At 33.5% G+C, this 22,139-nt stretch overlaps 1 pseudogene; it reads right to left on the bottom strand.

Annotated features, from left to right (window-relative positions):
• Positions 1-1,111: 1,111 nt before the first annotated feature.
• On the bottom strand, positions 1,112-6,074 carry LOC136419011 (piggyBac transposable element-derived protein 4-like; annotated as a pseudogene).
• Positions 6,075-22,139: the final 16,065 nt, after the last annotated feature.

Genomic DNA, 22,139 nt, shown 5'->3' on the forward strand with positions numbered 1-22,139 from the left:
TAAAATTTTTTTATCGTGTAGCTACGTTTTCACATGTTTTTATTCATAAAATGCTACTTTTCTCGATAAAGGTTCACGTTAAAGCTTTTGACCAAGAAAGTTTTTTGTGTAAAAAACATTAGCGGTATAAAATTCGTTTCCAAAATGCCAATTTTCCTTGTGGCGTAAAAATTAGGGGCAAAAAAATCTCACGCAACTATAAAATGTCTGCCACTGGCACATGAAAAAAATTTAATTAGCACTCGAAATGTAGCTAATACCACTGTTAACATGTGTACACAATCTGAGATCGGTATGTCAAACGGCTCGTGAGATATCGTTAATAAACTGAAAATAAACATATTTTTTAACATCCTGTATCTCGAAAACGGTGCGTTTGTGAACCTATGTTGATAGGAACTTTTTTCATATAATAGGCCAAGGAATCACACCCTTCATTCCTGAACCCCTTACTTTTAAACATCCTGTATAAACTATCCCCTACCCTATGATAAAATACAAAAAATGTAAAGTAACCTCTGTTGTTCTATCTTTCCTAATGTGTTTCTCATTGTTGGACAATGCTTTCTTTCATAAGGCAAAATTTATGAAAGTATCACTTCCATCAGACACATAAATTATTTTTCGATAGATATGTTTGGTCTAGTCCCTCCAGGATTAAAAAAAAAGTAAACACACAGGTTCGATGTATGAGTGTCTGAAGCGATGCTTGATAAATTCATTCTTTTTCTACGTCTTGATATAATAAGACACTCTTTTAAAATCTATCGGACCGAGCATATCAGAAAATAGAAAATCACTAGTAATTAATGTGTTTTCTTTTCATCCTCATGATCCAATACTCATAAATTACACTCGATATGTTTATTAATATAAGTTTAACGTTAATTTATGGGGATCTTCCCCCTGTTTCTTCTAAAAAGTTCTCTTAGTTTCCTCTAAAATGTATATTCCTCCTTACACTTATTGTTGAAATCAACAATGATCCCTACTTGGTTAATAAGGAAAAAATACATAAATCATATACTGAGAAAATTATCTCTTCTCTTATATGGCTAACTGAATTACCTTCCCTTGTTTTGTGTAGTAAATGACGACGTTGCATTCCTGTTTATCCTCCCTTGTATCTCTTCTCTTTTGCGCATCCACCATCTACTCCTAATCCTTCCCCTTTCTTTACTTTACAAACGCCCCACAATGTAGTTTTCATTTTCTTCTTCCTTAAAACTTTGGATCCTACCTGGTACATTTCTCACTCTGATCACAAGTTCTTTTCAAGCTTTGTTTCCCTAGTTGTGATACCTCTGTATCTTGTAGTAATATTAATTCACTTCCTAAAAAGGAAATTATTTTAAAAAGCCCTCTAATCTTCTTTTTTACTTGCTATAAATGCACAATTTCTAAGAAAATTTCTTAATAGTAATAGCAACTGGCTTTGGCTTTACAATTTTATTTTATACAAAATCTATGTGGGAAAAATAGTACCTTTCCACTTTGTAAATAAAAATCTCCTAAAAAAATTAAAATGTATCTACTTGTTCTCCTTAAAGATGAATCTATAAAGTTTGCTCTTCTTAAACTATTAAATATTTCTTATTGATGATCATATTCATTATGGTATCCACTAATTTAACTATAATATAATTTATTCTTTATAAGTGTTTCCCAAGTTAAGTAATTCCCAGAACTGTCATTTGTAAAAACTTGCACTATACTGTACTTGTAAAAGAAAACAAACTACAATATTGAGTTACAAATTCAATATAAAATAACCCTGTGTGTGTAGTATGATGTTCCCAATAAATACTCCATGTTCAACTCCAGAATAATACCTAATTTTTAGTCACCTGCAATCTATTCTTACCTTATCTTTTATTCTTTCTACAATTTTTTGCTTATTTTTTTATAAAATAGTGAAATGTCTTTCTGCCACCAGAATATACCTAGCAAATTTCTAATCAATTTTCACAATTAACTCTCCAAATATATAAATTAGAACCAAATTCTTATTCCTCCTAAATTGATGGAAACTTACCTTGTTGTAATAAAACAATTTCATAATAAACCCTTCAATTGCAATAATCCAAACTTCAATATGTATCTGTGGCCCCTTCCTAGTCGAAGCCAATTTAACAAGTATCCTATTTCCTTCTATTATTCCCTTGTACATGTATGTAAAGAATGGTCTTTTTTCTGAAAAAGAATAAATAAAGCACTCCACCCATACAATTACCATTTTATTGGTAGGTCAGTTTTTTTCGACTCCAAGCTCGAGCCATGTTACCTATTAAAATATACCTTTTCTAAGGGCTAAATATGTAGATTGATGAGCAATTAACCATGGCAATCTTTCAACTTTGAATGGAAGGTTCGGCCCAAGTTACTTGTATCTTCCTGGCTCCTTATTCTTCAAAGATCCGTGCAGGGGCCTTAAGTATTGCCATAATGGTATCACTTTATTTGTACTTTCTAGTTTACTTTACCTTATCTTATGTCAAATTCTTTCTACCCATTACAGCAACAAACCATCTTTTCTTGAGTGTGTAAAACATCACAAACTCTCTCTCCTTACTACTGGCCCCCTTCGATAACCATATAGCGAGCCAAAACCTTGTTCCAGACCTAATGATGTGCTCCAAGTTTCTCTTGTTCCGTTCGTATAAGACATTCTCCAGTTTCTTCCTGTTAATGTTATTAACGTTAGCTTAGTCCTCTTCTAGTACAATGTGTGTATCTTATAATCCTATCCCATCGTCACTGAATAGAATCGCTAGGCATTTTCATTCGTTGTCTACGCCAACGTGAATTTCCAAACGGAATTCGTAAAACGGGAACTTTTCGAATGGTTTATTGCAACACTTAGAATAAACTTATATCTACTGTGTATAGAACATTATTGTTACCAGTTGCTGGATTACATGTAGAGGAGACAGCGACCAAAAGAGGAAAGAGCAAGTTGTTGGTGTGATCAACGGATTTATAATGTTTTCGGTCGAACAATTCGGAATGTATTTCCAGAAACCGTTACGGAAAATGTTTTTCCGCCGTTGTTTGAATTTTCTACAGAACCGAGATGTTGCTCTGGTTCACAGTGCACTGTCACTGTTATTAATAGACGAGGGAGAATGTATTGCGGTGCTGGCTCCGCCACAACTGATTTAGGTGTCACGGGCTCAATTTTTGAAAAATGTTTAATGCCAAAAACCATTTCCCGATATCGTCACCGCCCACTAAGATAAGGAATGTTTTTCGATTTTTAGCCATATTGAAAATCGCCAATAACTTTCTTATTTATCAAAATATTGGTTTTGCGTAAAAACATTACTGTAGCACATTTTTAAGAGGAATCTAATAGAGTGCTCAAAATTTTTTTGCTGTTCACCGTTTTTCTACAAATTGCTACAACTTCATTTTTTCAAATGGAAACATTTATTTTATATTTCATTTTTAAATTCTACTTCAGATTCTAAATAAGTTTCATGTAGCATTTCCTATACCCAAACCCAATAATTATCGAGAAATTTACCATTGAATATCATAAAACGCACTAACAAAATAAATTCATGTAATTGTAAGTCAAGTTGCCTTAGCTTGGTTATCATGAAGGTTACCTTGGTAATTTACTCAATAAATCTTTTTATGTTATCAAGTATTTTTATTGTAACATTTGTGCTCTTCTTTCTTCGTTTCTTTTGTTAATCGTCATATTATTTAAAGTTAAGTGTAGAAATTTAATAAGTATAAGTTATTTTGAGTTTTGTTTTTAACACTTTGACTGCCATGTGTATACCTGAGGATACACGCTTAAATTGTCCAAAGCGCCACGTGTATACAGAAGTATACACGGTCGTAGCAATCGATTCGGTCATGTGCATATACAGGGTTTAGAATTTACTTATATTTCAATGGTTACGTCTATAGGTGAGGCTCACAGCAATATAATTACAGACTTAGCCGAAACCTATTGTATTTTTATATGAAGATTTTCGACAATTTAATATGTGTTGTGTTTATAGCGTTATTAAAGCTGAATGAATCAGAAAACAGCTTTTATTATAAAACTTTATGATAAAATTCATTATGAAATTAAACATAAAACGATTATAACGCAATTTTTACTCTTATTGCCTAAAACACGTACCAAATGTAAAAAATATAGGTAACATTATACTAACTAGAATATAACAGATTTTTGGTAACGCCAAACTAAAATGTAAGTAAGGGAGTATGTATTATACTTCTCACTTTTTGGGGTATACAAGATGTTGTGCAAAAAAGCATTCTAAACATAAGAAATTGTATTCGTAATGCTCGCATTTTGTACTAACTTGTTTGCTAATTTTTATGACATACTCATGTCCATGACTACTTTTGTTTCTCTTATAGCAGAGAACACATTGTCCTTTTTTCCACTCTGAATGAATTTATGTTCTGTTGTCAAGGGGCGACTGGTCCCTTCCAAGGAAAGATTAGTTTTATAGTTATCTGGGCCCAAATATAGCATCAGTTGTTCTCACAACTTCTCTTTGAACTCAATGATACTAGCTCTATTCTTATGGTTTCCTTGATTTTCGTTATATAGATAGTGCGCATTTACTAACGTCGATCCAGTTATTAGTTCAACTGTGACTTTTTTGAACCATCAACTACGCCTAACAGATGTTGAGTACGATGACAACTGGTCGGATACATTAATAAAACTTTTTACCGTATTGTAGTCAATAACAGCTTCAGGTTTCATTCTAGCTTCTCTTCCGAGCATTTCTATCAAAGAATCCTTGTGCTTAGTAGTAAGCATCAAAACATACCGTCGGTCCCTCCATTTCATAATTACGATGCCACTTTTTTCTCTGGCAATAATTTCCCCTCTTTTTAGCTTGGCATTTACGACTTGTGATGGTAAACCTTTGCGGTTCTTCCGCAAAGTGCCCACGACATGTGTATTGCAAGATAACAGTTTTTCTACTAATTTGATGCTAGTATACCAATTATCAGTATACAACGTAACACCTTTGTCTAGAGAGTCCTCATGAGCTCAAGAACTAATTTTGTAGCTACGGACATACCTTCTACCTTCTCGGAGCCACAGTAAATTTTACTTTGATAGGTGTAGCCACCAGATAAGCATAATTTGAATAGTTTTATACCAAACTTATGTCTTTTTCCTTTAACGTACTGCTTGAATTTTAGACGTCCACGAAAAGGAATTATGGTTTCGTCGATACATAACTATTGATCCGGTAAATAGAATTTCTAGAATTTTGAGTTGATGTGATCAACTAGAATCTGCACTTTGTAAAGCCTATCGCCTTCGGGACATGAATTGTTGTCAGAAAAATGCCATAATCTAAGAAGGATTTCAAACCTATTTCGGGATATGTAAGCTGAGACTTTACTCCAGTACAAATCGAAGTTCCTCCAGTAGTCCGTCAGTCTTGGTTTTCTATCTAATCCAGTCCAAATTAAAACACTGAGAAAACAATACATTTCTTCTTTAGTTGTTTCCCTCCATTTAGTGAATTGAGAAAAAGGCCCAATTGTTTCTTCATCTATTCCTTTCACTATTACTTGTTCTGCGTATATATTAGTCTGTTGTACCAACATGTCTGTTATTTCATCATCAATGAAAAGTTTGAAATAGTCCAATTCTTTTTTTTCTTTCCAACTCAACTACTTCTTTAGATAACCCGACGGATTCCTAAAAGGTGTACGACCGTAGATCTCCTACAACTATCCCTTATTCAGGCATGATTTGTTCAAATATTATATCCTCATCGTCGCTTTCCGCATCATCCGAATGTACTAATTTATCAACTATAAAATAATGAAAAAATAAAATAAAATTACAATATTGTGATATAGAAAAAAAAATCGTAGTGTGAATTTGTCGATCTCGTTTGCGGCCTTTTTACAGCCGAAACGAAATTGATGACTGAGCTGTCGTCATTGGAGCTATCAGTCAAATAATCAGGGTCCCGATCCGAGCCATTTTGAAAAGGATCTTCGTCACTCATATCCAGCAACTCCCTATGAAGCCGTTGAAGTTTAGCTTGTTCCTTTTCGTAATTCGACATCTTCCGTCGTAAAAAAATAGCAAAAATCGTGGACTGAAAACAAATTACGCCGGTAATGCACGAGCCTAATGGGACTTCAAGACAACCAAAACCCCACTAACGCGTTCCGACCAGTCGCAATCATGCAAACCTCCGCTGCACTGGGGGAAATACCGGATTATACGTAAATATGCGTGTATATATAAATATACACGCGACTATATTGTTGATTTTTCTATCGATTTTGCGGCTCAGCGCCACGTGTATATTATTTGCTCACGGGCCATAAAACACTATTATTAAGATTTTTTTAAATTATTTTTTATTTTTATTCACCCTTTAATAACTTTTACAAATTTCGATTAAGAATAATAACGTGGCCCATTAGTAAAGTCTGGTGATGTTGTCGCGGCAGTCAAAGTGTTAAAATGAAACTCACTGGGGCACAGAAGATAGAAATTCATATTATAAGAGGATATGGCGATAGGGCAAGGACTCGAGAAGAAGTGTGTCACTTATTCAACGAAAAATATCCTAATCGCCAGCCAATTTCACATTCAACAGTAACTAAAATTGAGCACAAGTTTCTTCGGCTCGATCACGTTAAAGATGCTCCAAGAAGCGGTCGGCCAACGATTACTGATGAAAAAAAGTTTAACGTGTTATTGAGTGTTCAAGAAAATCTCCATGTTAATTCTAAAATGATAGCTTCAAGTCTGAATATTGCGAAGGGAACAGTTTTAAATGTACTGCATCAGAATAAGTACCATCCTTTTAATACGCAAGTTCTTCAGGAACTTCATGAAAATGATTATGAGCGGCGTCTTCAATTTTGTAAACTTTTACAACAAATGGGCCTTAGAGATCCAAATTTTGTTAAAAATATTGTTTTTTCTGACGAATCCACATTTTGCTTGAATGGTGAAGTCAATACGCAAAATTTTCGGTATTGGTCAGATGTAAATCCTAACTGGATGAGAGAAGGGTATACACAGTATAGACAAAAAATAAATGTGTGGTGTGGAATTGTGGGTGATGTTGTTATAGGACCGGTCTTTTTTAACAAAAATTTAACTGGTCGAAGATATTTGAAGTTTCTGGAAGATGATCTTATTCCAGCCCTTGCTACACTATTTCCTGAAGAAGAAAATCCAGATTTACCCAACCGCAATATTTGGTTACAACAAGACAGTGCCCCGCTTCATTACTCAGCAGAAGTTCGTGCTTATCTAAATAACACTTTTAAAAACCGATGGGTTGACAGAGGGGGTACCATTGAATGGCCGCCAAAGTCTCACGATTTAACTCCTCTCGACTTTTTTCTGTGGGGTTACCTCAAAGGTAAGGTTTTCCAAATTAAATCAATTGAAATGGAGGACCTAAAGCATCGAATTACCCAAGGAATACGGTCAATCACTCCAGAAATAGTTAGAAATGTGCAAAAAGAATTTATTGATCGTTTAGGTTACTGCCAATTAACTAATGGAACACATTTCCAACATTTAATAAAGTGATAAAACATTAATTGTCATTTAATTTATAATTTCAAATTTTAACTCTCAAAAAATAAAAAGAAGTTTAGTTTAGGTATAGGATATTGTACGATTAGATGAATTTATTTTGTAAGTGCGTTTTATGATATTCAATGGTAAATTTCTCGATAAGTATTAGGTTTGGGTATAGGAAATCTACATGAAACTTACTTAGAATCTGAAGTAGAATTTAAAAATAAAATATAAAATAAATGTTTCCATTTAAAAAAATGAAGTTTGTTGTCGTAATTTGGTTTTTGGTTACCCTGTATACAGGAATTTACCGTCAGAAAAATCGTAGCCAAAAATAAAAATCGACGGGTCTCACCTTTTTTTCCGAAAATAAACCAATGAATTTTAAATTAAATTGTTCAAGACTTTTTGTCCTAATTGTGTAGAAACATGAAGAGGTTGAGTAGTGTCGTATTTATTTAAAACAGTTAAATTGACTTACCAATAACAATCTGTTACACGTTGAATGTGGTACTCGATGGAGGTTTTCGTCGCAACTAGCTGCAGTGTGCTGTTAGAATAACTATACGGGAGTCAAAAATATAATATTATATTCAGGCTTTGTCTCATAAACAAGTGTATTGTAGTACCCTTGTTTGGTACCTATTACGCACGAATTTCAAAAGTCCAAATATCACTCTCCCTGAAAACCCCGTCGCTAGCACCCGCCTTCAGTCATTGTTATCGTGCCGATATATGCGGCTCTCCCGAGAAAAATTGTTATGAGTGTTTTGGCCAGAATTAACCTCGATCATACCAAGAACCGATAAGCGGGATCGTGGTTGGTCTAGAAGTCGTCATGATCGACGTAGGCATCGTAGCCGTTCCCGATCCCCCTCGCTTCCTCGAAAAATTCGCCGGTGTAATGGTAAGAGTAATAAGCGTGATAAGGAAAAAAGACTAAAGAAACAGTTATTACGTCTTCAGCAAAGATTGGATTATCTGGAGAATAATACTAGAATTTCTCAGAATGAACTGGTAGAGGGTAAGAACACATAAGGTTTACCTATTTGGGTAGCTTCAACTTCTTGTATGAGAGAAATTAAATTTTTTGTATGAAAAAAGTTACTCTATTACGTATTTTTTCTGTGAGAAAAGTACCATTGCCATGGTAACCACGGTTTGTATGAGAACCGTAGGTATAGGGGGGAGAAAATGTACGGGAAATATACAGGGTGGCGCACTTCACCTCCCGTCTCCTATAGCTCGGTTATCATTGACAGTAGGATTTCGATATTTTGTATACTTTACCTGTGTCTTAGGACGTACTCCAGGAAAATATTTCTAATTATACAGGGTGTCCCAAAAAAGTGTGACGATACCGAACTTTTTTTTTAATGGAACACCCTTTTTTTTTCACATTTAAATGTTTTCTATGATTGTCTACATATTCCTAAAATTTTGTTGAGATTGGTTAAATAATACCAGCGAAAAAAATTCAAAACTGAAAAAAATTACATTTGCGCCTCTATCTTGAAAAAATAATAAAAAATAGAGATAATGTCTATGTAAAGAAACTACTCAAGATGCTTATTGAGCATGGTTTAATAGTTTTATTAAAAAAGTTTCGATGATCGATATTGTACAGGGTCTTCAAAATTTAGCGTCACATTTTTCAAACTTTAAAGTGTTTTATTTTTCTTATTTTAAATTGGGACCCCCGTATATTTTAATTTAGTTCGATGCAGAATTCAAAAACAAACATTTTTCGAATTACATGTCTGTCGCAATTCTTAATCCTTCGAGAGTTGTTTGCGGAAAACCATTCCAATAGTAATTAAATTGATTAAAAAACTACGATTGCTATGACAAACGAATTATTTATAGGACTTATTTTATAATTACAATTATCTTACAACCATTACACATCTAAAGTATGTGTTCGAAATGTCCTCCGTTCTGTTGAAGACACAAATTAAGACGACTATGGAAGGTCTTGTAACCTTCTGCAATTCATAAAAAAATCGAAGGTGGCTTTGAACGAATTCGAAAAAAAATTTCGAACACATACTTTAGATGTGTAATGGTTATAAGATATTTGTAATTATAAAATAAGTCCTATAAATAATTCGTTTGTCATAGCAACCGTAGTTTTTTAATCAATTTAATTACTATTGGAATGGTTTTCCGCGAACAACTCTCGAAGGATTAAGAATTGCGGCAGACATGTAATTCGAAAAATGTTTGTTTTTGAATTCTGCATCGAACTAAATTAAAATATACGGGGGTCCCAATTTAAAATAAGAAAAATAAAACACTTTGAAGTTTGAAAAATGTGACGCTAAATTTTGAAGACCCTGTACAATATCGATCATCGAAACTTTTTTAATAAAACTATTAAACCATGCTCAATAAGCATCTTGAGTAGTTTCTTTACATAGACATTATCTCTATTTTTTATCATTTTTTCAAGCTAGAGGCGCAAATGTAATTTTTTTCAGTTTTTAATTTTTTTTGCTGGTATTATTTAACCGATCTCAACAAAATTTTTGGAATATGTAGACAATCATAGAAAGCGTTCAAATGTGAAAAAAAATAGGGTGTTCCATTAAAAAAAAAAGTTCGGTATCGTCACACTTTTTTGGGACACCCTGCATAATTAGAAATATTTTCCTGGAGTACGTCTTAAGACACAGGTAAAGTATACAAAATATCGAAATCCTACTGTCAATGATAACCGAGCTATAGGAGACGGGAGGTGAAGTGCGCCACCCTGTATATATGTTTTTCTCGACCTCCTTGAGACGATAATCTGGTAGACGTTTTCTTATATAAGAGAAGTAAGTCTACTAGGACCGCAAAAAAAGAGCTCTCCTTTTAGCTTTTTGTATGAGAAAAGTTATTTCATTGGTTTAAGGATTCCTTGGAGAACGCATTTCGTTGTTTCAGACAACCCTGAAGACCAAGTGATCATGAAATCTGATGAAGATCAAGCTAGCGTCGGAGCAGCAAATTATGTTTATTTGTCGGAAGATATTTGTATATCTTTTATTATTTGTATAAGTGACGATATTCTTGAGCTCTTGGAGGATGATAGTATGAGTACAGCGAAGTTTGGCCCACCTCTTCACGTAACCTTATTATCCCGTTGGCAGAATATTATCACATAAGGGCTTTCTGAAGAGAAACGTAAGGAACTCATGGAAAAATACCCATATCCAGAAAATTAAAAAAATCTTTCTCTGCCAATGTTAAATCCAGAAGTAAAAGATGCAACTAACACTTCTGTGCAGCGTCGAGACGAGCGATTAATGCTAATGCAACAGCAAATTGATGCTGCTTTATCTGTTATTGGTCTGGCTATATCTTCTCTTTTTAAAGAAGGGGAGAGGCGTAAACAATACACTACTAACACTCCTGAGCGACGCCGGAAAACTTTTGAGCGATTTGCATTCTACGGAAACCCAGGCGAGAAGAGAATTAATTGTATTAAATTTGGATAGTCACCTGAGGGAAAAATTGACTAGTGTTCCTGCAACTCATCAGTTATTTGGAGATAATTTGGAAGAGCGAATTAAGACTGCCAGGAACTTGAAGAAGATCACTTCATGCTGAAGCCTTTCTCTGATCCTATTACGCCTAACAGATCATCATCCAAGAGATCGGTTACATTATCATCGTCAGTCTCAAGGAACGCTTTAAACTTCAGAGATCTGCCCAGACAAAAAAAGGGTTTGCGTCGGGGCAGACATCTAACTGAACAGCAGCAAGCCTCAGACACCAATTGGGGAAACAAGTGTCGCCGATATGTGAGGAATTTCAGAAACGGCAAACAGAGCAGGGGAAAAATTCCTCGCTCCTAGTAGGACACCTAAATGTACAGGTCGGTAAATTAGCAGGTCGTATAAGGTTTTATTATAAGAATTGGCTTAAGCTTTCATCAGACAAGAACATTTTAACATGGATTAAAGGTATAAGAATACTTTTCTCACGAATTCCCATTCAAGAAGTGATTCCTACTTTGCCCAGGTTTTCGGAAAAGGAGCAGAAATTAATTGATCAATTCGTCAGCAAGTTGGTTGACAGTGGTGCCATCTCGCGAGTTTCCCCGTGTGAGGGGCAATTTTTGTAAAATATATATATTTTTTTGTAAAATTCTTCTTAGTGCCTAAACCGGATATAGGGTGATTTTAAATTTAAAGTCGTTGAATAAGTATATTAGTACTAGCCATTTCAAATTGGAAGGCCATAAGACGGTGATCAAGTTAATAAGGAAAGACTGGTTATATGACCACTTTAGATCTTAGAGAGGCTTATCTCCTTTTACCTGTATGCAAGGCATATAAAAAATATCTGAGATTTAGTTTTAGGGGAGATTTATATGAATATAATGCAATGCCATTTGGGCTTAATTGTGCTCCTCTAATTTTTACGAAACTTATGAAACCTGTACTTTATTTTCTTAGACGGAATGGTTTTGTATCGGTTCTTTATTTAGACGATTTCTTCTTATTTGGAGACTCTTACACGGAGTGTCTTAAAAACACTCACCACACTATAGATACTTTACATTCCTTGGGTTTCTCAATAAATTATTCAAAAAGTAATTTTATACCTTGCCAGCAAGTACAACGTTTAGGATTTATGTATAATTCTAGTGCAATGACAATTTCCATTCCTAACCAAAAGAAAGTGAATATCCTCACCTTTGACAAGAAGTTTTCAAATTCAAAGAGTTGTAAAATGAGGGATTTTGCTAGATTTATTGGCAATTTAATTTCTGTGTGTCCGGCTCTTACATGTGGTTTTCTTTATACTAAGTTGTTTGAACGTGCAAAGTTTTTGCCTCTTAGAGAGGCAAGAGGACAGTACAACAATATCATAAATATTTCAGTAGATCTACAATCAGATTTCAATTGGTGGGCCGAGAACTTGCCTCAGGCTGTAAGGTCGATAAAGGTTGATTTCTTTAAAATAGAAATCTTTTCCGACGCCTCCTTGACCAAGTGGGGTCTCTTTTGCAATGGAATAAAATCTTATGGTTTCTGGTCAGACTTCGAAAGTAAACTTCATATTAATTACCTAGAGCTGCTTGTGATTTTATTTGGGCTGCGGTGTTTTGTAAGGGATCCATACAACTGTAATATTCTCTGCAGAGTGGATAACACAACAGCTTTTGTTTACGTCCATAAAATGGGTAGTATTCAACACCCGGATTTAAACGAATTGGCGCCGGTTATTGGGCAATTTTGTGAAGTCAGAAATATTGTTATATTCGCATCATATATTAAATCTTTCTGCAATATTGTAGCTGATCAGGAATCGCGTCAGCTTAACATTGATACAGAATGGGAATTGTCAGATGGGGCATTCCAAAAGATTATTTATAAAATGGTAGACCAGAGATTGATATCTTTACTTCTAGATTAAGCCGGAAATGTGAAAGGTATATATCGTGGTTGAGGGATCTCGAGAGCGTCGCGGTAGATGCTTTCACGATTAACTGGAATAATATGTTCTTCTATTGTTTTCCACCATTTTCGGTTATATTAAAAGTTCTCCAGAAAATAATAAATGAGCACGCAAGAGGGATTGTTGTTGTCCCCTTTTGGCCCTCTCAGCCATGGTATCCCGTTTTCACTTCCTTATTAGAGGATCATCCTACCATGATTGACCCTGATAAAAATTTTCTTTCTTTTAACAGAATTCCACATCCGCTGGGGGAGAAGCTTTCCCTGGTGGCAGGTATCCTATCTTGCAAGCCTTGCAACGAGGACAAGTTCTCTAAAGTTGCTTAGATGTATGCATGGCCTCAATTTCTGAATCTACCTTGCGACAATACGGTTCAAGATTGCGACTTTGGTGAGAATTCTGTTCAGAGAAGAGATTAGACATATTTTTAGCGGATGTTGTTACATTTTTAGAATTTTTAGCAACGCAATTTAATAGAGGGGTATCTTATAACTCCTTAAACTCATATAGGTTAGCTATAGCTCAGGTAGCTTCAGTGAATATGGGGCAAGATTTTCGTCTTAAAAGATTCTTTAAGGGCGTTTACAGCCTGCGACTTAATTTATCAAAATATTCAGAGACGTGGGACCCTATAATAGTTTTGAATTATGTTGAGAATATTCCAAATAAAACATACCCCATTGAAACATTATCGACAAAATTGGCAGTTTTATTTTGTTGGCATCTGGTCAGAGAACTCAAACCTTACCTTTTATAAAATGTTCGAATATCGTCCAGACCAGAGATAAAATAGAAATTAAGATTCCTGATTGTCTCAAAACTTCTGCTTGAAATAGGTTAATTTTACCGTTTTTTAACGAAAATAAGAACACGTGTGTTGCTAGAACTTTAAATTCATATTTAGAAAGAACACAAGACAAACATAACTCTATTCCGGAGTTTTTCCTTACAATAACGATACCCTATAACAAGGTCTCCACCCAAATTATTTGTAGACGGGTAAAAAATATTCTTGGTAAGTCCGGCCTGGACACAAATAGGTTTACAGCGTATAGCATGCGTCATGCGACCACTTCGGCAGTTGCTCGTAAGAGAGTTAGCATTGACACTATAAAACGTGCTGCCGGATGGACCGAAAAGTCTAAGACCTTTGCCTTATTCTATAACAGATCCATAGTTTCTAGGAACAATTTTGCTGAGGCTGTTCTTAATCCTTAGATTAGTTTGTCCTTTTAACACCTGTACCTCTTAAAGGTTACTTATAATTGCCTTGTATTTCATTTGTTCGTACTAGTGTCGGTATGTTTGTTATACAGGGTGATTCGCAACGCAAGCGACACAGAAAAAGTGCGTGTAGAGGACCTCAAAACAAATCGATTTTTTATATGAAGTTTTTTTCTGCGATCTGCGATTGCTGAAATATCGGCTTCAGAAGATGAATAAAAAAAATTCTGTATTTCAGGAAAGGCTTAACCTAGAATAACCATATTTAGGAAATATTTTTGCTTTTTTGACGTCTTTATTTGTTAAAAACTTGAAGTGGCTGAAAGCTTAATAAGGGGTGGTTTAGGGGTTGGTCACCCTTAAAATTATATGAATCTTTTTAACCTTTACCAAATTAACAACTAAGGTTTATCAATATAATAGTAAATTTAATTTAATATCTTTTTGTATTCTTGTACATTTTTCGAGAAGTCATTCGTTATTGAGAAAAAAAATGTTTTGTGATTTGGTGTCAAAACTAATCAAATCGAACAAAAAAAGTACTTTTGTAATAGTAAACTATGAACTTAATCATAGCTCGTCAATATTCTTATTTAGAAGGATTTTGCAAACGATAACTAAAACGTGGTCTCATTATTAATAAATATTAAATAAAATTCATTCAAAATTTAACGATATTTGAAACAAATTATTACTAAAATAAAATAAACACTAAAGATATTGTTCAAAATAGCTACCATTTTTGACATGTTTTGAGGTCCTCTACACGCACTTGTTCTGTGTCGGTTGCGTTGCGAATCACCCTGTATATTACTTCACAAGATAACTCGTGAAGGGGTTTTATTGTAAATATCCTTTTCTAAACATCTACACTACATTTGTTTATGAGACGAAGCCTGAATATAATTAATGAATTAAGCGAACTTACCTGAGTGAAGTTCAATCCAAATTATATGAAGACTTCGTCGAAATAAACAAATCCCACCCTATCCAAATAATATACCCACAAAATTTACAATAAAATAGCTTTAAAGAAGACTGAAGGCGGGTGCTGCCGACAGGGTGTTCAGAGAAAGTTTGGCCTTTGAACTTTTGAAATTCGTGCGTAATTCAGTTTTGTAAACTTCGGGGTAGCTTAAGCTCGGGGTAAGTTTTGACATTTACTGGAATATCGAATTTAGTAGGTATTTTATGCATTATCAAGTCAGTGTAAGATAATAAATTGCCTTCTAGATGAAATATGTGATTATATTCGTGACATAGTTCGATGAAAGATGCTTTTTCTTCGTTGTTTAGATGGTCATTGCGTAAGTACGTTGAGATTTTGGTTAGACCATTTGGATCGAAGTTTTTAATGGGTTTTTAATGGATTCGATATTGAGGATATTTGCGTTAGTCTAGGAGTTTTCTTCTGTTTCGATTTCTTCCACATTGAATTTGAGTTATGTGATTTCCATAGGTTTTTCAGTGATATTCATTATTAAGGTGAGGACTTGATTATTGCTATCAACTGAAACCTAGACTGTCGCATAGAAACACACCTTTGGTAATTTTGGATGAATACCTTCGTGATTTGAAGGAGTGTTCGAGACGTCTATTTTGACTATGTATTCGCATCTTGCGAGAATAGTGATTGGGCGCGTATTACTTTCGGATACAGGAGCATTCGATTTGAACGAGAGACGTGGAAAATTGGAAGCTGGTGACCATTAAATAGCATTTGGTCGGACTCATAGTTAATAATGGCTATATTTGCTATTTCTTTATTCCTTTTTTGTAAAATCCCTCCAGATAAATTGAACAAAGTATTTGTGATATCTGAATAATATTCATATTCACAGAAGGCGAGTTAATTTTAAAAATGGATCGTAAATATTCTGAAGTTCCTGGTCATTTAAGAACGTTAATTATAAAATTAAATAACGAATGAAAATCGCAATGTAAAATAGCCAAAATTATTGGTAGATACAGATCAACGGTCCAATCTATTATAAAAAATAAAAAACATCGAAAACAACTGCAACTTTGTCAGGAACAGGAAGAAAATGTGCTTTGACCAAACGTATGAAACGAGAAATTATTAGAACAGTGATAATAAATCTAAGAGTTACGGCCACAGATTTCACAAAAAGCGTTGAACATCATTACGGACTAGTTGTACATGTTGCAACAATAAGAAAATTATTAAGAAACAATGGTTTGAGGGCACGAGTAGGTACGAAAAAACCATTCGTTAATGAAGTGAACAGAAAGAAGCGTCGGGAATTTGCCCAAATGTATCAGTCCAAAGAATTTTTAGAAAAACGTTATATTTACGGATGAGACTAAAATTGAACTATTCGAAAAGCTAAAAAAAGTTTTAGTGTACAGAAAACGAGGAAAATTTTATAAACCTAAAAATAAAATTCCAACAGTGAAACATGGAGGTGGTTCTATTATTATCTGGGGGTGCATGTCTTGGTACGGGAAGTACGACTTCATTTTATTGACAAGATTATGAATCGCTTTGTCTATTTAGACACCCTTAAGAATAATTTACACGAAAGTGCAAATTATATGGAAGTTTTAGATAAATATGTTTTTCAACAAGCCAATAACCATAAACACAAAGCTCGGATAATTAGGGAATGGTTATTGTGTAATACACCAAAAGTGTTGGAAACGCCACCTCAGTCACTGGATATAAATCCCATAGAACATTTGTGATCAGAACTGAAAGAAAGAGTAAAGAAATATCAAATATTTAATAAGGAGGAGCTAAAAGCCAGATATCTGGAAGAATGGGCAGAAATCCCAGTGAAAATTGTCAGAAAATTAGTTGAGTCAATGCTTAACAGGTTGGGAGAAGTTATAAAATCAAAAGGATATCCTACACGAGACTGAATTGAGACATTTCGCATAAATATGACAGTAGACGAATAATTTTTCTCCTCTGGTTTTTGGTTTTTGTGAATTTGTTATTTATTTTTGAAAGATATTGCTTATATTCTATTTGCATATTTGAGATACAAATGATACATTTTCGTTTATGAAATAAAGCTAATATAAATTTAAGTAATTTGGATTTTATTCCAATTTTTTAAATATTCTGCTAGTGGACAAATAATTAATCTCGCGACTGTATGCGGCTGACTATATAGAAACATGAGAAGGTTAAGGAGTGTCGCATTTTTTTTACAGTTAAATCGACTTACCAAAAAATTCTTTACCCGTTGAACGTGGCACTTGACGGAGGCAGCAAACGTAGAAATGAAATGAAATATTCGCCGTATTCCTATTTTTATATAGGACCCTGAACTTTTTTGCCCAATTTCATTCAGCATAAAAAAATCTAAAAATCAAATAAACGCACTGCGTTGCCTCTTTGAGAGCTGTTTTCTCAAATCAATACTTACAAGGGGAGGACACGAGTTTGGAGATATAGAGTACCCTATTAATATGTTACCTGAGTAAAAAGATGGAATACAACACTTAATCATTCAAAAGAAAAAGGCATTAAAGGTGCGCTATCCGTTTTAAATACTTGGGTGTTTGCAACGTTTAGCAGCGATTGGCGTGGCGCGGTGGGTAAAGTAATTGCCTGATACATCGTCGTCTTGGGTTCAATTCCTCCCTCCGTACATTTTTTTAAATTTTATTTTTTCATTTTAATGTTATTTAATTATCAATAAAATATTCGAATAATTAATAATTACTTAAAAAATAAATATTGATTCGAAATTGGTACGTTAACCATTTTTTTATTTAATTATAAAAATATCTGTCTATAAATACCCTTTGAGGTTCAGGTAAAATCACATCATTTAAGAAAACCATAAAATATTTACGAAACTATAAGACTTACAGTGCTTATAGAATTGCAACGTGAATATAAATTTATTTTATATTATTCGTTTATAACTATTTTAGAACAATCATTATTATGAGATTTATCATAAAAACAATTGAAATATAAATGTTTCCCGCATGATGCACATAATATGATAAACGATATACTTTGACACTCACCATTTTTTTAGTTTTAAATTTTTTCCTTATACAATAACTAAAAAAAAATTCTATACAGGGTGATTCACGTAACTGTTTCATTAGAAACTTTTGTACTTGTAACTAATCTAAATTTTTCATATTTGGGAGTTAAACTAATATAGATAGACTCTACTTTTTTAAAATATTTTGAAGGTCATATCACTTCCGGTTATACCGGAAGTCAAGGTCAACTTCCTTATTTCAAATGGAACACCCAGTATATTTTTGCATTTTTGGAATCTAGGGATTAAGCTGATTAAATTCTTATTAGGTACTCCTATACTTAAACCTAACCGTTTCAAAGATATTTTGGTTTAAAAGAAAAATCTGTCTAAAACACCATTTCTATAAAATTTAAAATTCTCAGCTATTATTGAAGCTGGCTTTACGAAAATTTGCTGACATGTTAACTAGATATGGTAGATTAGGTTAATGTGAAAAGTTTTTATAAATATCATACAGGGTGTCCAAAAAATATGTCATATTTAAAGAACTTTGATAGCAAAAAAGTCGCTTATTTCAAATGGAACACCCCATATATTTTTATATGTTTGGAATCTAAATTTAATTCTGAATCGATTACTATTAAGCATCCCTATACCTAAAATGAACGCTTTTGCTATAATTTGCGATTTTTTAATATTGTACACTAATAATTCTAAGTATCATAGTTGACTTTGAAAAGAACATGGCTGCTTCCGGTAAAATACGTTAATGTAATTGTAAAATATCTCAAAAATGACTGAAAATAACTTTATCGATGTATAATAATTTTCGATAGAGAATTTATTGATTTTTCATATGCCATCCAAAAATATAAGGTGTTTTATTTAAAATTATGATTTAACACTCACATTTATATCCTTCCGATATCGCATTAATTTTTCCACGCCCTGTATGTAAATACAAAAAATTTATAATACTACAAAATAAAGATAACTAATAAGAGTCTGTAGCTCAAATTTCAGCGTTCTAACTATGATAGTTAAAAAGATGTGTGCTTTTCAATTTAGAGGTATTTGTTGCCAAATCAGCCAAAAAAAAATGTACAATTTGAAAACGGTTCATCATAGCTATGACATATGGTGCATAAACTGAGGTTTAAATCTTCTGAGCAATTCGAAAATCTAATAAAATATTGGCTGTGCCATTTAAAATAACAAAGTTGTGTTCAGTTACACATACATCTGGCAACGTCGCAATGATACCAACATTTTAATTGAATAGATCAAACTCCATTACATTGGTATCCAAAATTTCAGATTTCTAGCTATATTACAACCCCGTAAACTTTTAATAGGACACTCACCGTGAATGACCCTGTATATGGACTTTGTTAAAGTACATTGATAAGGGTAGTTTGAACTTTAAACAATACTGAGGCCTTTGGTTTCAGTTCATTAGAATTTTGTGAATTTAGCTATATCAGACAAAGAAATTGTGTTTCTAAATAAATATATATTTTAATTAGGTCGTAACATTGCCCTTAGGTTTCCATGAAAAGGTAATACAAATAATGTAAAAGGACAACATATAGACGTAACCTGGAATTCATTACATAACGGTTTTTTCTTTATTTGTATATCTCGAGCTAGGTTGGAAACTCACTCAACTCACCAGCTACTATCCATAATGAAGGTTCTCTCGCCACTTGTAAGTTATTCACGTTGACTTTGTCATTTGCAGAGTCAATTAAGTATTAAAATGCTAATTCCGAAAAGCTCTTAAGTTTTACTTTTTAACTTATCTAATCAATTAAAAAACATTACCTAAGTTAATAATCAACCCTCTGCAAAACTGCTGTTGCGCTGCTATTATTTTGCACACCACTGTATGTGTACATCTCTGTCTAATCTTTCTAAAATTAATGGAACTATGGAGTTTGGTCAGGTTATAAAATCCATTAAAAAAAAATAAGATAAAGTTGGTGAAAACATTGCACTTCTAAATAATGTACAAAACAAAGAAAGACTTCGCTACAATATTGCGAGAAAAATCACCGTATAAAGTCTACAGGTCATAGAACATTTTATCCAAAAAATAATACAGATTTAAATAAACGCGATGAGATTCCATTTAATTTTGAAGTGGTTGAAAAATCAATAAATTTTCAGAGAAGTTATCTATATACAGGGTGTCCGAAATAAGGAGATTTTTGACGTAGAAAACTATTTATAGTAGGCCTTGGTCGGATGAGTTAGAAAACAATTTTTACAGCATAAATATAGTTTTTTATTTTCTATCTTTTGAGCCTTGGTTCTTTGAAATTGAGTTATAAATGTAAAAGTTACAGGGGTGTTTCCATCTTAAATGGGTCACACTGTATATTATTTGTGACCATAGGGGTATTACAAACGGTACGACAAATTACTGTCAAAGGTGTTTCTCAGTTTGTTTCGCAAGTTCCCTTTACAGATTTACTCGTATAGCACTTTATGGTTTAGTTCCGTTTTAGTTTTTTTTCGGCCTTAATCAAGAACATTTTTATTATGGACCTGTACGTAGTTTTTTAATTTTTAAGAATAACAATTAGCTACAGTGGGTCAAAAAAGTATTTGCACACCAACACTTTTTGAAATATTTGAAAACACGTAAGACTTATCTTGATATCTAATATTTTCTAGCATTATGCTGAAGTAAATTAAGCAAGATTTAACAAAATTTCTTGTTCCAATTGAATGTATACAATACTATAAAGGAAAAAGTGAATATTTTGCCTCAAATAAGTATTTGCACATCTTCATACTGGGTAGTAAATTGGTTTTTGCAAAAGGGAATTTGTTTATTATCTGCTTGAGCATGAACTATTTCTTTATCAAAATTGTATTATTAGACCTATTTGGTCAGTTTAAAATCATCAGTGCAAATATGAGTCCGAAAAAGGGTGAAATAGAGTTATCGAAACGTATTAAGATAGTTGTTTTACATGAACGTGGTAAAAGCTATAGAGCAATAGCAAATATTACTAATGTGAAATTCTCAGCAGTGCGTTATATCATTAAAAAATATCAGCAGATAGGAAACGTCAAAAACAAGCCCCGTTCTGGAAGACCACAAATACTAAATGGACGAGAAAAACGAATGATTATTAATGAAGCTCAAATAACCCATTTATTAGTGCTCAAACTTTGGCGTGTGATGTTGCATCAACAACCGAAAAGTCTGTTCATCCTCAAACTATCAGAAATATTCTTCATTCAGCAAATATCTACGGCAGAGCAGCACGAAAAAAACCATTTATTTCGGAGAAGAATCGTCAAAAACGTTTGGAGTTTGCTAAAGCGTATATTGATAAGCCTTTAGAGTGGTGGAAAAACATAATTTTCTCTGATGAAAGTAAATTTTGCCTTTTTGGGTCTGATGGTAAACGTTTTGTATGGAGAAAGCCTAATACAGAACTTCAAACTAAAAATTTGAAACCAACGGTCAAGCATGGTGGAGGAAACGTCTTAGTTTGGGGATGTATGGCGTACAATGGGGTAGGAAATCTTGCTTTTATTGAGGGTACAATGACAGCCAGAAGTTACATCGACATATTTCGGGATAATTTGATCGAAAGTACTGTAAAATTAAACATGGAACATTCTTTTTATTTTCAACAAGACAATGATCCGAAGCATTCGGCCAAGTTAACACAAGAGTGGTTATTGTACAATGTTACCCATAGACTTTTAACTCCACCGCAGTCACCGGATATTAACCCCATTGAGAATTTATGGAATACTTTGGATGTGCAAATTCGGAAACGGCACATTTCCAACAAAGAAGATTTAAGAAAAGCATTACGCGAAGAATGGTCAAATATGGCACTAGATTACGTACACACTCTTATTAATTTCATGCCCAGAAGACTAAAAGCTATTATTGATGCAAAAGG

Source organism: Euwallacea similis, unplaced genomic scaffold (assembly GCF_039881205.1).
Source record: "Euwallacea similis isolate ESF13 unplaced genomic scaffold, ESF131.1 scaffold_57, whole genome shotgun sequence".
Classification (NCBI taxonomy): domain Eukaryota; kingdom Metazoa; phylum Arthropoda; class Insecta; order Coleoptera; family Curculionidae; genus Euwallacea; species Euwallacea similis.